We start from the raw sequence: 17388 nt of genomic DNA, 5'->3' as shown, positions 1-17388 counted from the left end.
TGTGAAGAAAAGGGTATCCTTCAAGAGCAACACTCTCGAACAACAATCAACCACACAACAGGAGCCGAAATTTTGTTGATGAGTAACCACCAATCGCTGGGTGGTTAAATAGCTGCACGCAATTCATAAATCAGCAGCAGCAAATAAGGAAAATTATATTGGTAATCGATAGATGTTCATTTTGGTTTTTTTTGTCAATAGAGGGGTTTGTAGCAAAATCAAGATCTTCTTATGGTTTGTGAGAGATATATTATCTCAGAGAAAGGGGCGTTGTTATTGTGGAATTTAAAAAATGGCAAATATCACCAACTGTAATTGGATTTTTTAATTTCTTATTCGAAATACCAAATTTACTTGGTTTTTTACTTATGCCTATAAAAATACTTATCTTCTTTAAATACAACATAGAATAGAATAGAATAATACCAATGCACAGTGGTTCCAGCCATTGACCAAAAATATAAAACTGAATGTCATTTTTTTGTACAACATCTGGCAAATATGGCAGCTATGACATGGAACTTTTTAAAAATATATTATTTTTCATTTCATTCGAACGCGTTCTTCTTAAGAATAGCTCAAAAAGCCGGAATATTTCACTAATATTTTTTGTAGTGAGTACAACTTTCAATTTGCGTGCAAGTAAATATATTCAAAATATCGCAAAACTAATACGTATTGTAAAATATTATTTCCTTATAGAATATAATTTATTACAAAATTTGCTTTACTTATTTAGGTTTTTGTATATTTGTAAATATATTTATAAAAACTATTATTTATTGTAGTATGCACTGAATTATAAAATCACAACATGTGAAAAAAAGTAAAATAATACAATGGATTTTGAAGGAGTAGGTAAGCTTATTTTTTTTTTAAAGAGCGTTTTAACGCGTTGTGGATTTCCAGTTAGTGTATTTTGTAATGCCAATTCGATCATAAGCTGCCATCTATTGCCATATATTAAATGGTGGGTCGCAGACAAAAACCGTCCTAGAATATTCATGGTTTCTATAGACTTTTTTACGCGCTCTTGAAGAAATTATTAAAAGTGGATTTTTGAGTAGTTTAAAATCGTTTTACACCAATATATTTTGTTCGTGGTGTTCTTGAACATTGACATTTTTGCTAATGTTTGGAGTTGCTGTGTAAATTATTTGCTGTCAGTCAATATTAATTAATTTTTGGTGGAGCTGTGGATTGCTGCTTTGTATTACACACATTCGCTAATACACTCACATCTTGTTTGTTTACTTTTCTGCCGCCGTTATTGTTATGGCACCAAGCAAAGCTGTGTCATGTCACAAATGTCCATTGTGCGACAAAGCCACCACAAAAGGAACGTACAGAGTGGGGTGCATGAAATGTAATAGATATTTTCACCCGAAATGTATAAATATCTCCATACAGGATTTAAAGACAAAACCAACTTTGAAGTATACCTGTGCAGCCTGTAAACTACCGTCTAGGACATCTTTGGCTGTTCAAATGCCTTGTAGCAGTCGTGGTTCTAATGGGGAAGCTTCAAGAAGCTCCGTAAATTGTGATTCTAATGGCTCCGTAAATGCTGGTGATCGGGTCCATCGTAATGTACCTGTGCAGTCTTTGTTTGATGAGTTGGCTAAATCCTTAAAGCAAAACCTTGATGATCGTATGCAACAGTTTATGTCGGACTTTGAGGCATCTATGAAGAAACAGATAGATGATCACATACAACAGTGTATGACAAGTTTCGAAGCTATGGTGAATGATGTGGTGGGTAGTTTTCGATCGGAATTTATGGCGTCCTTACGCATAACTGATACCAATGTGGATGAGTGTCAGCGTGATTTAGCTAAGCTTAAGTCCGATTCCTTTGATAAATTTTCCCGATTTCAACGGGATAACTATGTTAACGAAAGGCGTATGAATCGTTCGAACATATTAATCAATGGCCTACCTAGAGGTATTGTCGACCTTCGTGATCCTATCATTAAGATAGTAAGTTTATGTGGGGTTGGAATCCAGGCAAGTGACATTAACCATTGTTGTTACGTGTATGGTGGAAAGTCTGTGCTGGTGAAATTCATTTCGGTTCACACTAGGGATACTATAATGGCTAAATTTCACCGTTGTATATCGATTCTCCTAAAGGATGTGGTTGTTAGTGGTGGCATGTCACGGATTTATTTAAATGATCACCTAACTCCACCGGCTGCTCAGCTGGTTTATAAATGTCGGAGGTTGCGACGAGAGAACCGGATAGATAAATATGTTCTAATTAATGGCGACCTGCCTAAGGTTAAAGTCACAGCTAATTCTTCCTCTGAACCGCTAGTATTGGATGCTCTTGAATTAGAGCGCTATTTTGGCGCGTCTGGCGATAATGTTTCCACGCCTAGTGTGGGAGTAGTGGTGTAGTGTTTGATTGCAGTTTTCGAGAATAATTATTTTTATTGTCTTTATTTCCGCTTTTATATATTTCTTCAATTTCTCCATCATTGATATGAATTCTTGTAACCTTGGCAATGTTATTCATGATAATTCCTATTTGCGTTCATCATTTGGTGGTCTCAGCAATAGCCTTAATATCGGGCATTTCAATTGTCGTAGTTTTAACCTGTCTTGTAGGTCAGCTAAAATGTCTGAGGTGAGAAATGTGGTGGAAGATAGTTTGTTGAAAGTTGTTGGTGTTAGTGAGACGTGGCTTAAACCACACATTCCTTCGAGTAAAATTGGTTTGGCGGGCTACTCTTGCGTCAGAAATGATCGTCTTGCGCAACGTGGGGGAGGCGTTGCTTTGTTTATTTTGGATACATTGAAATTTAATGTTGTGCATAAAAGTGATGGTAATAGCAATGTCGAATATCTGTTTGTTGAATTGTTGGATGGTGGTCGGAAGTTTCTAGTTGGAGTAGTATATTTACCTCACGGTAACTTTTCTGATTTCGAGCATAAGGTATCTGATTTTTTGGTGCGCTATCCTGAGTATGTTATAATGGGCGATTTCAATAGTAATCTTTTTGACATTGATACGTCTACAATTGTTCGGAATTCTTGTATAAGATTAAATGCTTCTATTATTCATAACTCTATCCCCACTCATTATAGCGCTGCACACAATTCTGAGTCGCTTTTAGACTTCTTTCTTGTCAGTAATCCAGAGTCTGTTTTGGTGTCTGATCAATTTATATGTCCTGGTATATCTGATCACTCTTTTATATTTTTATCGGTTGATAGGTTAGTGAACTCCGTGCGGGAATATATTGAATATATCGATTATGGTGCTGTAAGCCAAGACACACTGCACGATCATATTTCTTCTGTCAATTTTTCTACACTGTATAACTTTTTTGATGTAGATACGCTTTGGAGTAGTTTTGAATCTTGCATTAGTGAAGTTCACAGTATTTTTCCCGTTAAAAGGATACCTAAATATCGACCGAATAATAATGAGTGGTATAAGTCTAGAGATATTGATTATTTTACGTCCTTGCGTGACATTGCGTTTCGTGAGTATACGAGAAACAAAAGTAGTGCAAATTGGAAAATTTTTTGCAAGGCCCGTAATAAAGCAAAGTCGATTGTCCGTAAGGCAAAGAGAACGGCCCACTCCAATCTATTTGATAGTGCGAGCAGTGGTAAAGATTTTTGGAGATTGCTGAGGTCTACTGGTGTAGCTGCTGATAAATGTTATGACTGCGATGTAAGCCCTGAAGAACTTAATAGTATCTTTGTAAATAACCAAATTAATATAAATTCGACTTTTCAATATAACCCTAATCCTGATTATGGCAACTTTTCATTTCGTTGCATTGACTCTTTAGAATTGGATAAAGCTTTTATGTCTATTAAATCTAATGCAGCTGGCCTTGATGGTTTATCATTGAAGTTTTGGAAACGTATTTATACAGCGATCTCTAGGCACTTGCTTTATTTTGTCAATATCATACTAATGACTTCAGCTTTCCCCACAGCTTGGAAAGTATCTAAGATTGTTCCTGTTGTAAAGAAGGGAGCTATCCATGATATTAATAGTTTCCGGCCTATTTCCATACTGCCAGTTTGTTCTAAAATTGTGGAATACTGCCTCAAATTTCAGATATCTGCATTTTTAGATAGTAATTCTTCCCTTCATGATGCACAATGTGGCTTTCGTAGGAATAGAAGTTCGGCTTCTCTCCTACTTGGTTTAACTGACCGTGTAAGGTCTAATTTTGGTGGTTCTAAAATCTCTGTCCTAGTTGCTCTTGACCTAGAAAAAGCTTTTGATCGTGTCGATCATGCATTATTGCTAACCAAGCTGAGTGTTTTGTATGGATTTTCTAATAATGCTTGTAAGCTCCTTATGTCTTATCTAACGAACAGAAAGCAGGTTGTATGTGCTGGTGGGAGGTATAGTGGCATTCTTCCGGTTAAAAGTGGAGTACCCCAAGGATCGGTGTTGGGTCCACTTTTGTTTATACTGTTCATTAATGACCTATTTCCCAAGCTGCAGAGTTGGTGCATGCCGTTTGCATATGCGGACGATATTAACTTGCTTTTTGTTGGTGAGGTCAGATTTTTACCAGTTCTTCAATCAAAAATTGATCTGGTTATGTCAGTTTTGTACTCTTGGATGTCAGATAACAATTTGAACATCAATCCGTCAAAGACTAAAGCCCTGTGTTTCTCCACTGTTCCGGTTCATGATCTGACATTGAAATATAGCAACACAATTATTGAGTTTGTACATGAAGTGAGCATTCTAGGCATCTTGTTGGATGATAAACTTAGCTTTAACCGTCATGTTGATATGGTAGTCTCAAGAATAAATTTTTCTTTAAGATGTCTTTATGCCACAGATCTATATTTGCCCATGAGTGTTAGATATCGTCTGGCTCATAGTCTAGTTCTGCCTACTGTTTTGTACTGCTTGGAGGTTTACACTGGTGCAGGTCAGGGAATTATTGACTTGATTACGCTCGCAATTAATAGAGTAGTTCGCTATGTTTACGGCGTTAATAGGCGTGATCACATTACGCCATATACCATTAAATTACTAGGGACCTCTTTTCCAAATTTTATAAAACTTCGATTACTGGTGTTTTTCTATAAGTTGGTTCGTAACCAATGTCCTACTTTTTTAATGTCTTTGTTCAACTTCTCCACTTTTACAAGAAGGAGCCAATTGAATATTTCTAGTGCTATTTTTTTAATGGATAGTTCATTCGAAGTAAGAGTAGCGCGGCTATATAATATTTTGCCCAACAATTTAAAAGTATTTAATATATCACCAGCTTCTTTCTCAAGACATCTTCTGCAACACCTACTCTGACGCTCAGATACTTTCTCTTTCCATCGTTTGATGAACGCCAAATTGTTTTTTTTTTATTATTTTAGTGATCTCACTTATTTTTAACTGTCAGTTCAAATATGAAGGGTTATAACCTTATTATTATCTATAGTTTATTTTTTTTACATTTTTTTTTTAATCTTTTCTTACGTTTGAGTAGTGGGAATATAAATATTTGTATTTTTTTTAGCCTTATGGCTTGGAGTATTTGTAATTATAGGATTATATCATATACCTAGTTTTATATGCACTCTGAGTAGTGATAACATACACATATGTAATATAATGTAATTCATTTAAATTGGCCCGATGGCTTAGAATTATTGTAAAGTTGATAAATAAATAAATAAATAAATATAAGGGTATAACTCTGTTATCTGACCAAGTACATTAACATAATTAGCATCAATGGAAAGGTCAAGAAGTCTAGGATTATGATTTTACAAATTTTCAGACAAAAATGTTAGTCTATTTAACCGGCTAAATTGGTTGGTTTTTATGTTGATTTGGAGATTGTTTTGTTTCTCCATGTATATTTTTGCAGCATAAGATAATCGGTACTTTTGTTCATCACTAAAGATGGTATTTACCGGGTATTTAATTGGGTATTTACTATATTGAATCGTCAATACAACATCTTACACCCAATTCTTGGGTATAGGTTGTGAAATCGTTTCAAAATGGACAGTTTTACAATACTTTAAACAAGTGGGTAAATACTTGCGTAAATACCCGAGTATTTACCCAAATGTTGGGTAAAAACTCTTTATCTGCCGAACCACTTGACGTAGGCTGACAAAATTTGGCTCAAAACTTTCTTATATCAATAGTAGTAAAGGTATTAAAAATGGAGTCTCTGGTTCCATGTTTTGGTATAGCCCCCATATAGCCGTACCTCCCGATTTAAGGTATTTTCAATCTATTGGCCACATTTTACAACCAAATTGGCTGTAATTTGGCACAGTGAGTCCTAAATGAGTATAAAATATCCTTGCAAACATTTGTCAACGTAGGTCCACGCTTTCTTGTAGCCCCCATATAATTGTACCCCGATTTCGAGTATTTACCCAAAAGTGGGTAAAACTCATTATCAGCCGAACCACTTGACGTAGGCTTACAAAATTTGGCTCAAATCTTTCTTTTATCAATAGTATTAAAGGTACTGAAAATGGAGTCCATGGGTCCATGTTTTGATACAGCCCCCATATGGCCGTACCTCCCGATTTAAGGCATTTTTCACCTATTAGCCACATTTTACAACCAAATTGGCTGTAATATGATACAGTGAGTCCTCAATGAGTATACAATATCCTTGCAAACATTTGTCAACGTAGGTCCACGTTTTCGGGAGGTACGGCTATATGGGGGCTATATCAAAACATGGACCCAGGGACTCCATTTTCAATACCTTTAATACTATTGATATAAAAATGTTTTGAGCCAAATGTTGTCAGCCTACCTCAAGTGGTTCGGCAGATAAAGAGTTTTTACCCAATATTTGGGTAAATACTCGAAATCGGGGTACACTTATATGGGGGCTACAAGAAAACGTGGACCTACGTTGACAAATGTTTGCAAGGATATTTTATACTCAATAAGGACTCACTGTGCCAAATTACAGCCAATTTGGTTGTAAAATGTGGCTAATAGATTAAAAATACCTTAAATCGGGAGGTACGGCTATATGGGGGCTATATCAAAAGATGGACCCAGGGACTCCCTTTTCAATACCTTTAATAATATTGAAATAAGAAAGATTTGATCCAAATTTTGTTGGCCTCCGTCAAGTGGTTCGACAGTTAAAGAGTTTTTACCCACTTTTGGGTAAATACTCGAAATCGGGGTACCCTTATATGGGGGCTACAAGAAAACGTGGACCTAAGTTGACAACATTTTGAAAAGATATTTTATACTTATTGAGGACTCACTGTGCCAAATTACAGCCAATTTGGTTGTAAAATGTGGCTAATAGGTGAAAAATACCTTAAATCTGGAGGTACGGTTATATGGGGGCTATATCAAAACATGGACCCAGAGACTCCATTTTCAATACCAGATGTTCTCTTGATATAAGTAAGATTTGAGCCAAATTTCGTCAGGCTACGCCAAGTGGTTCGGCAGTTAAAGAGTTTTTACCCAACATTTGGGTAAATACTCGGGTATTTACCCAAGTATTTACCCACTTGCTTAAAGTATTGTAAAACTATCCATTTTAAAACGATTTCACAACCTAAACCCAGGAATAGGGTGTAAGATGTTGTATTGGCGATTCAATATAGTAAATACCCAAATAAATACCCACAAATGTGTATTTACCCAATTTACCGGGTATTTACCCACTGTCCATCTCTATTCATGACATTTTGTATTAACAGCATACAACAATTCATATCGTGTACCCCCTCCATAGGGGAAAGAGGGGAGAATGCTACGCTCATGGTTTCTTAAAACAATCTTCGCAGCAGCACAACGCTGTAACCAGGGTATTGGCTTGCTATTTGCACTTGAAGTTTTTTTTGCCACATTCTCCATACAAGTGGATCCTCTGTGCAATGTGCCATTGAACGATGTTTACCGCTCTTGCAGATTGTTCCATTTTCTCTCAAATACCCATAATAGAATCAGTAAGGAAAGGATCAAAGTCATACGGGCCCGGTTATATGATACCATACACCACCACGATTTCAATACCAAAATCTATTTCTTGTCTGAATTCGGTGACATTTTCCAAATTTGACGTTTTTAGCTAAATTTTCCTACCGAACCACACTGGTCGAAACCACTGATCTAGCGGCGCGAAATTCAAAAAATTAAACTATAAAACTGAGAAATGTTTTCCATTGTATCCTCTGGTGACTAATATTTTGTTTTTACTTTGTTGTTGTTGTAAATATTCTCTCAGCTATTCACTATCCAATGCAAGAAACTTTGCTGCATCAGATTTTAAAAAAAATTGTTGCAAAATATCTGGCTTCATATTTGTTTAATTCTTAAATAAATTCTTAATAAAATCATGGTGAATATATGTATTTTAGCCATTTCTATGAAAATCGGCAACTGACTTTACCTTGTCGTCGAAACCAAAAAATGTATTGTTATACCCTCCACCATAGGATGGGGGTATATTAAGTTTGTCACTACGTTTGTAACTACTCGAAATAATCATTGTAGACCCCACAAAGCATATATATTCTTGATCAGCGTGCAATTCTACATCGATATAGCCATGTCCGTCCGTCTGTCCGTCTGTGGAAATCACTCTAGCGTCCGAACGGATTGACGTAGGTTGATGAAATTTTGAGAAAATATGTTATATTTACGTAGGACTTTTAGTATTGAAAGCGGGCTATGTAGGTCCACGCTTTCGTATAGCCCCCATACAAAATGACGCGTGACGCGTCTTCGTTTTTAGGAATTTTAAAGATATTTGGCCCATGTTACCACCGAATTGGTTGTAATTTGGTACTTTGTGTCTCCAGAGGCCAAAAAATATTCCTACCAAAGTTGGGTTATATAGGTCCACGTTTTGGTATAGCCCCCATATAAGGCCCCATATAAAGTACGCGTCATTTTAATATATTTTGAACGTATTCGACCCATTTGACCACAGAATTGGTTGTAATTTGGTCTTTTGTGTCTTCAGAGGCCAGAAAACATTCCTACGAAAGTTGGGTTATATAGGTCCACGTTTTGGTATAGGCCCCACATAAGGCCCCTTATAAAGTACGCGTCATTTTAATATATTTTGAATGTATTAGACCCATTTGACCAAAGAATCGGTTGTAACTTTGTATTTTGTGTTTCCAGAGGCTAAGAAACATTTCTACCATAAAATGTTTATATAGGTCCACGTGTTGATATAGCCCCCATAATACAATATCTCCCGATTTTCGATATTTTGAACGTTTTAGCTTCATTATCACACCGAGATGGCTGAAATTTGTTGGTATTTAGTCTTCTTTAGGCGTATAAAACTTTCTCCCAGAAATTTGTAGGTATAAGTCCACGCCATCATATAGCCCCATAGAACGGTACCTTCCGAATTTCGGTATTTTGAAGGTAGTGGCCACATTAATCCACCGAAATGGCTGAAATTTGTGGTGGAGGGTATAAAAAGTTCGGCCCGACCGAACTTAACGCTTTTCTTACTTGTTTTATATAAGTTTTGTTCCTTTGCTTGTCTGGTAGCCTGTGGTAGAAGAAAAAGCCATATGTGCTCTATCCAGTGTTGCGGAATTTGATTTATCGTCATTTTGACGATTTTTTGGCCCAAAATTGAAAAATGTCGATTTGACGATTTTATGGTCCAAAATGACGATTTTTCACTTAAGCCAGAAATGCATGAAATAAAAGACGATAACTACACTTTGACCAAAATTTCCGAAAGATTTGAAGAAAAACAATGTTCCAAACTCGATTTTTGAGCTTTTTTAATGTTTTATAGCAATTTCCAGACGGAGTGGCTATATTTAGGCACATATCTGGAATACAGGTATTTTCATAGTTTTTGCCCCACATTCAAATTACATTAGCTGAAATTTTTCGTTAAGTTTTGTTAATGGATGAAAATATTCCTTGAAAAGTTTTCGAGATAAAATATTAATTGTATCTATTTTGTTGAAAAAAATATGAGTCCAGCTTTATTAACTTCCTATTAATGCCCACTTTAAACTGTCAGCCAGTTTTGAATGACAATTTTTATCGATTTCCGACTGCCCAACAACCAAAATGTACGTGTACCGACAAACATGGGCGGTCACACTGTCAAGAAAGCGATTTTTGAGCTAAGCTGTAATTCAAAATGACAATGTGTACCCAGCTTTACCATCCTGCATTACTGCAAACTCGATAACCATAGGAAACTATCATCTACTGAGTGCTGTTTTTATAGGGTATTTAAGTGATATTGGGTTAGATTTATTGCTGTGGGTTATCGTATGTTGCCAGTCTCATTCACAAAAATATCAGCGAAAAATCGCATTAAACGGTAACCAAACCGTGTTTTGGACTATGTTGACGATTTTTTGACGATTTTCCAAATTTTAATGACGATTTGACGATTTTTTTACGATTTCCGATCAAAAACTGTCGGCAACGTTGGCTCTATCCCCTCTCTCACTCTCTTAAAAATTTCTGCCAGTTTTACCACTTTTTCTTTACCAAAAAATCGGGAAAATTAAATTGTTTATATTTTAGCAAATCCTGCGCATATTCTGGCCAAATTGGGTAACAAATACCCAGCTACTTACACTAGCAAACCGCAAGCCCATCGAAAATGATATCTGTAGGCGCAAATGGCAACGACATAGCCAGGCAAGCCCTTGAATGGAATCACCAGGGTCACAGAAAACCTGGCAGGCCTAGAAACACATGGGTTCGTATGGTTAGAAACGAATGTCAATCTCGTAACATGACATCGAACCAAATAAAGGTCCTAGCAAATGACCGACCACGATGGAGAGAGTTTGTTGACGCCCTGTGTTCAGTATGAACTTTTGAATTATTCTTTTTTCTTGTTTTAAACTATTGTTCGAAGTATAAGACATTAAATCAAATAAGTTCAAATAAAGGAATAAAAAAAATTTAGGTAATTATCGATATTATTTAGTAAGTTAGTGATCAAAAAAGTAGTCGTTAAAACTGCTGTTAACTTTTATTTAAACCGTTCATCATAATATTGCGTTTTTATTTTACCATTTTTTGTCGGTAACTCAAAATATGAGTTTGAGAATTTAAAAAATCTAAAAACTAAGATATTAATTCCAAGGCTTTAAATGTTTTAAACATTTCTAGATAAAATATCATTGGAATACATTACACAGTTCACAGGTTGTTTATCATAGCTAGACATCGATGGTTAAAGGGTAGAAAAATCATTCGACAAATTCAAATAGTTAATTCCATATTGACTGTATAACTGTGCCAACAGTGGCTAGCCAGAAATACGAGATGTGGACCGAAAACTTTGAAAAACTTAATTTTTCTTATTTACACACCAATTGCTATTGCTAAGAACGAAAACCTTAATGAAATACATAAGAATCTAATGTTCAAGATAGGAACAAATATTGATGTCCGGATTATCGAGGTACGAAAAATATGAGATGTCCGGATTACCGAGTCTACAATGTAAAAAATTCTAGTGTCCGGATTACCGCGTTGTCCGGATTAACGAGTGTCCGGATTATCGAGACTATACTGTATTTCTATTTTTCATACAAAAGTAATGGTTCATTTCACCCGCTAAATAATATCAGATCATCGTCCAAAATTGTAGTTGTGGTCCATTTAATCCTCTAAATATTATCTGATCGCCATATCAAATTGCAAGCTTCTTCTTTGTCATATACTCTTACCTTATTTAAAATTTCGCATTGATCGGACTATTATTGCGACCTACTGAGCCGCTACAAAATTGGATAAATATTATGTTTTTGGTCCATTTCACCCGCCAAATATTTCACGAACATCACCAATTAAAATAGCGATCTATTCTGATGTGAAACCGACCTCCATACTAAATTTCGTGACGATCGGTCCATAATTGCGGACTGGAGTTTGATTACAATTTATAATGGACAGACGGACACACATCTCAAAATCGTTTTATCTCGCTGAGATATGAAGATTGGTATACCACATTTGGGGCCTCCGACGAGTATTTCGCGGTGTTACATGAATTTTTAACAAAACAAACTTATAATACCCTTCCCACATAGTGGTGTAGGGTATAAAAATTGTTTGGGACCTGCAGGTACATAGTTATACAGTTATACATAGTTATCAATCCCACGGCAGCGGGTTCTTACGTACCGGATTGACCCGAAACCAAAAGTGTTTCGGCCAGCGGCTGCCAACCCAGCATTATATGCTGCTACAACAACAACAACAACAACATAGTTATATAGCAATAAATTTTCAAAAATTATTATTTTTGAAAATTTTTTTTATTGTGTAGTATGCTAAGTCGACTTAGCATGTTTTCAAGTACTTTACATTTTTATATTTAACGCCCTTCAACTTTAATTCTGTCAAATTTTGGTAATGATCGGACAATCCGAACAGAAGTTATAAACAAATATTTATTTAGCATAGTACTGAAGGTCAAATAAATTTCCAAACTTTTAGAGCTTGTCCTGCAAAACTAGCTTTTCAGAATTAGCAAACTATTATTTGGAGGTATCGAACGTCCTTTAACTTAAATTCTGTCTAATTTTGGTAATGATCGGTCAATCCGAACAGAAGTTATAAGCAAATATTGACTTAGCATAGTACTGAAGTTCAAAAAAATTTCCAAACTTTGAGAGCTTCTCCTGCAAAACTCACTTTTTAGACTTAGCATACTATTATTTGGAGGTGTCGATATCATTGAGCTAATATGAATCGGGGTGCACTCATTGATATGAGAGAAGTCTCCCCTGTCCCGCCTGGGATGTTTGTGGAACAATTATTTATATTATTATACTTTTGTTAAATGGAGCGTAACTACAAAGGTTCTCTAATGTCCAGTCCAATTATTTTTCTACAAATTAAATTGGACTTCCTAGATTCCAATATATCAACTTTTGGCTGCAAATAGCCGCAACTCTTGCTGATAAATACATGGAAAATGTAGCTTAAATCCTCAAAATACCAAATATCGGGCGGTACAGTTTTATGTGGCCTATATCAAAACATTGACTTATGTTCACAATTTTGGGTGGAGAAGATGTATAACCAACGAAAGGATTGTTTAATTCCTCAAAATACCGAATATCAGGAGGTACCGTTATATGGGGACTATAACAAAATATTAGACGATGTTGTTCATATTTAGTCCATTATTACCCACGGACACATACTACGTTTGTGCCAAATTTCAAAAAGATATCTGCATTCTTTTGCAAGTTATTAATTTCGCGCCGCTAGATCATGATTTCGATCACTGTGGGAACTGGCGATAATCCGTTTTATACAGATCGAAATATTCGTTGGAGGCCCTATAATATATATACTAGGGTTATGACTTTTTTACAACCTCATATCCCTGTATCATAGCGTGATGAGTTTTGCCATAAGATTACATAAAATCTTAATTATAAGGTGATTCTGTGAAAAAACCTCACGCACAAAATGATTTTAAAATTTGAATTAATCAAAATAATGGACAATTTTTTGAAGTCACTGAAAACGGATATATAATTGAAAATAAACTTTAGAGCCACATGAGATAATTAAAATGACATAGAATTTATTTCTCACTATTTTTCTTCAATTCTGAGAATCGTAAAAATGTCGTAAACGCTTTTATTCAAAAATATAATTTTCTAACAAAAAACAAAAAATTTAAAATTTTTTCAAAGTGACTTTTTTCGCGACTTTTTTAATATTTGAATGAAATAAACGTTATTATAGTTATTAGTAGGATTATATTTATTCATTCGTGAAACAAAAAATAATTTTTTGAAAAATTTTTTTTTTTCATTTCATATATTTTTCCAAAAAATTATTTTTACAAAAATCGATTTGTGCGTGAACTTTTTTTATATTTCAATGGAATAAACGATAGCATAGTGATTTATAGGCAAAAGTTCATTCATCCCTGCTACAGGAAATCATTTTTAAGGAAAAATGTCAAAAAGTCATAACCCTAGTGTTGATATATCCCCATAGACCGGTACCGAACGATTTTCGTCATTTTTAGGGTTTTAGCCTCATTATCCTACTGAAATGGCTTCAATTTAGTATTTTTGCAAATGGACTATATTGGTACACGTGTTTATATAGCCCCATAGAACGGTACCGCCCGATTTTCGGTATTTTTCTTTTAGGATTTTAGCCTCATTATCACACCGAAATGACTGAAAATTGGTATTTAATCTTCCTTAGGGCTACAAAACGTTTCGCCAGATATTTGTCAGGGTCCACATTTTCATTGTCTTCTTTGGGACCGCTAAAGTTTTCCTCAAAAGTTCCCCAGAAAATTTGTTAGTACGGTACGTCCGACTTTCTGTATTTTCAGGATGTTAGTCGCATTATCGTACAGAAATGGATGCAATTCAGTACTTAGTCTTCTTTGGGGCTTCAAGCTCTTCCCCCAGAAATTTGGGTCTATAGATTTACGTTTTGATATGGCCCATATAGAACGGTACCGCCCGATTTTCAGTATCAGTTTCAGACAATTTGGAGTCGATTTAGCTATGTCCGTCCATAGGTCCGTATGTCTACCTGGCTGGTACTCACGATAACTCTCGAACGGATGAACCGATTTGGTCCTTCGTAATGTTTTGTCCAAACTTAGTTTAAGTTCGCAGATGGGCAATATCGGTCATCTCCTTAAGGTACCTCCCCCACAAAAGTTCGAAAATGTTCGAAAAAGTTTGCGAACGATAACTCTTAAGAAATGGCTGCAATACAGTACTTAGTCTACTTTGGGGCTTCAAGCCCTTCCCCCAGAAATTTGGGTCTATAGATTTACGTTTTGATATGGCCCATATAGAACGGTACCGCCCGATTTTCAGTATCAGTTTCAGACAATTTGGAGTCGATTTAGCTATGTCCGTCCATCGGTCCGTCTGTCTACCTGGCTGGTGCGCACGATAACTCTCGAACGGATGAACCAAATTGGTCCTTCGTAATATTTAGTCCAAACTTAGTTTAAGTTCGAAGATGGGCCATATCGGTCCACTCTTTAAGGTACCTCCCCCACAAAAGTTCGAAAATATTCGAAAAAGTTTGCGAACGATAACCAATTTGGTCCATACTTTACACATCATGAAATCTCTACCAGACATAGATGACGTTCCAATATGGACTCTATCGCACGCAGAGAAAAAATATTTTTCGCTTTTGTTGGAACAAAAATATATGTTTTGGTTCCAAAAATGTATTTGTTTTGTTCAAACATTGTAATCCAAATCCAAAAATACCATCTTTTGTTCCGAACATAGAAAACAAAAACAACTTTCGAATTTCCGCAATATTGTTAGAATCGTTAACAATACCGATTATAGGAACTATCATAATCTAATTTTGTTTACAAAAAGTATTGTCAATACAGAAAACCAGCCCAGAAATTATTGATTTGAGTGCATATACTTCTCATATACACTTTTCGCATAACTTGGATATAAATGTCGTGTATAATATTGCAATCAGTGATGAACACAATACATGGTTTGCTGCATTGGCTGACAACAAAGACAAACAAAAAGCCACAAGAACCCACCACAACATAAGGAATAATTAAACACCATAACAAACATGAAAAGGAAAGAAGAATGAAACAAAACAGAAACAAATAAAAACAAGAGTCTCACAAGTACATACACACAAAAACAAAGGTAAAGGCAGCATGTCATACAAACACACCACAACTCACCAAAATTGTTTTTTCAACACGGCATCGAATAGCGAGAGAAGAGAAACAAATTTTCGAAGAAAAGAGAGAAATATTGTTCAGTTGACACAAACTATTTTTGGATTTACAATACTACATGAGGAATCCAACAATATGTTAACAATACATATTTTGCTCTTGGAATATTGTTGGATCAAACATATTTTTTTCTCTGCGTGCGGTTTACTCCTTCGTGTACCTCCCACACAAAATTTCGTATAAGTTCAGTTTAGGACCTGCTCTCGAATCGCTTTTTTGTTGTAGCAAATTGCATTTGCTGCCCTCCATATGACGGTACAAGTTTCATCAGGGGCAAGTATATACTTACTCAGAAAATAGCCTGAACGTTGCAAAAAAAAAAAAAAAAACACCGTGTGTAGTAGTTGGAGCACAAGATAACTCTCAAACGGATCTGCCAATTCAGTCCAACATTTGGCCTTCATAATATTTTTTCCAAACTTGGTTAAGGTTCGAAGATAAGCCATATCGGTCCACTCCTTCAGGTACCTCCCCCACAAGAGGTTAAAAAATTCGAAAAATATATTTGTTCACTCCTTCGGGTACCTCACACGAAAAATTTTGGATACGTTGACTTTAAGACCTGTTCTATAATCACTTTGATTTTTGTTGAAGCAACTTGTATTCGCTGCCTCAATTACGACAGTACAATTTTGTTCAGGTGCAAGTCCATACTTCTTGAGAAGACAGCCCGAAAGGTGTAAAAATCCCTATGGCACCATATGTAGTGACTTAAGAGCACTATATACTGTAACTGATCAACCGATTTGATCTAAAATGTGGGCTTCGTCATATTTTGTCCAAACTTAGTTTCATTTCGAAGATGGGCAATACCGGTCCATAACATACGGTACTTCCCCAAATATTTAAAAAAAATCACTAAAATGGTATACACGATATCACTTGAAAGAGGCAACTGATTCTGTCCAAACTTTGGATCTCCTAATATTTTGTCCAAATTTAGTTCAACTTCTAAAATGGACCAAATCGGTCCTCTCCTTAGGGTACATCCCTTACAAAAGTTCAACATTTGTGGATATGTGCAGTTTAGGGTCTGTTCGAAGATAATTTGGAAATGTATACCGGCTCTGTTCGTTGTGGTCCTGTTTACAGCAATATTATGTTTTCCATGGACAAGTGCATGCTTTCTGGCATACTGGTCCAAAAGTTATACGATGGCCCACTAATATGACTAGTGGGCGCGATATCTATTGAAAGGATATGACTCCCAAAATAATATACACTTCCATAGCGGACTATGTGGGTCGATTCCTTCAAGTACCTCCTCGGCAACAATTTTGAACTTTAATCCTAATCTACATTTTTTTTGTCGGCAATTTCAAATGTCAAAAAAGGCCACAAAATACTGAAAATATCCTAAATACATTCGATGTTTCCGTACACGCAGAGAAAAAAATATGTTTGATCCAACAATATTCCAAGAGCAAAATATGTATTGTTAACATATTGTTGGATTCCTCATGTAGTATTGTAAATCCAAAAATAGTTTGTGTCAACTGAACAATATTTCTCTCTTTTCTTCGAAAATTTGTTTCTCTTCTCTCGCTATTCGATGCCGTGTTGAAAAAACAATTTTGGTGAGTTGTGGTGTGTTTGTATGACATGCTGCCTTTACCTTTGTTTTTGTGTGTATGTACTTGTGAGACTCTTGTTTTTA

The 17388-nt window shown here is 35.6% G+C and overlaps 1 protein-coding gene across 1 annotated transcript in view; it reads left to right on the top strand.

Annotated features, from left to right (window-relative positions):
- Positions 1-566: 566 nt before the first annotated feature.
- mas (trypsin-like serine protease domain-containing protein masquerade) overlaps positions 567-17388 on the top strand; it is a 192824-nt gene continuing 176002 nt past the window's right edge. Inside the window, exon 1 of the mRNA XM_073987408.1 lies at positions 567-614. The gene's annotated coding sequence lies outside the window, so the exon portion shown is untranslated. The remainder of the gene's footprint in view (positions 615-17388) is intronic.

Source organism: Musca autumnalis, unplaced genomic scaffold (genome assembly GCF_047663935.1).
Source record: "Musca autumnalis isolate F117 unplaced genomic scaffold, ASM4766393v1 scaffold_4, whole genome shotgun sequence".
In the NCBI taxonomy this organism is placed as follows: Eukaryota; Metazoa; Arthropoda; class Insecta; order Diptera; family Muscidae; genus Musca; species Musca autumnalis.
The sequence above is the reverse complement of the archived record's forward strand: the minus strand, read 5'-3'. Positions and strand labels throughout refer to the sequence as shown.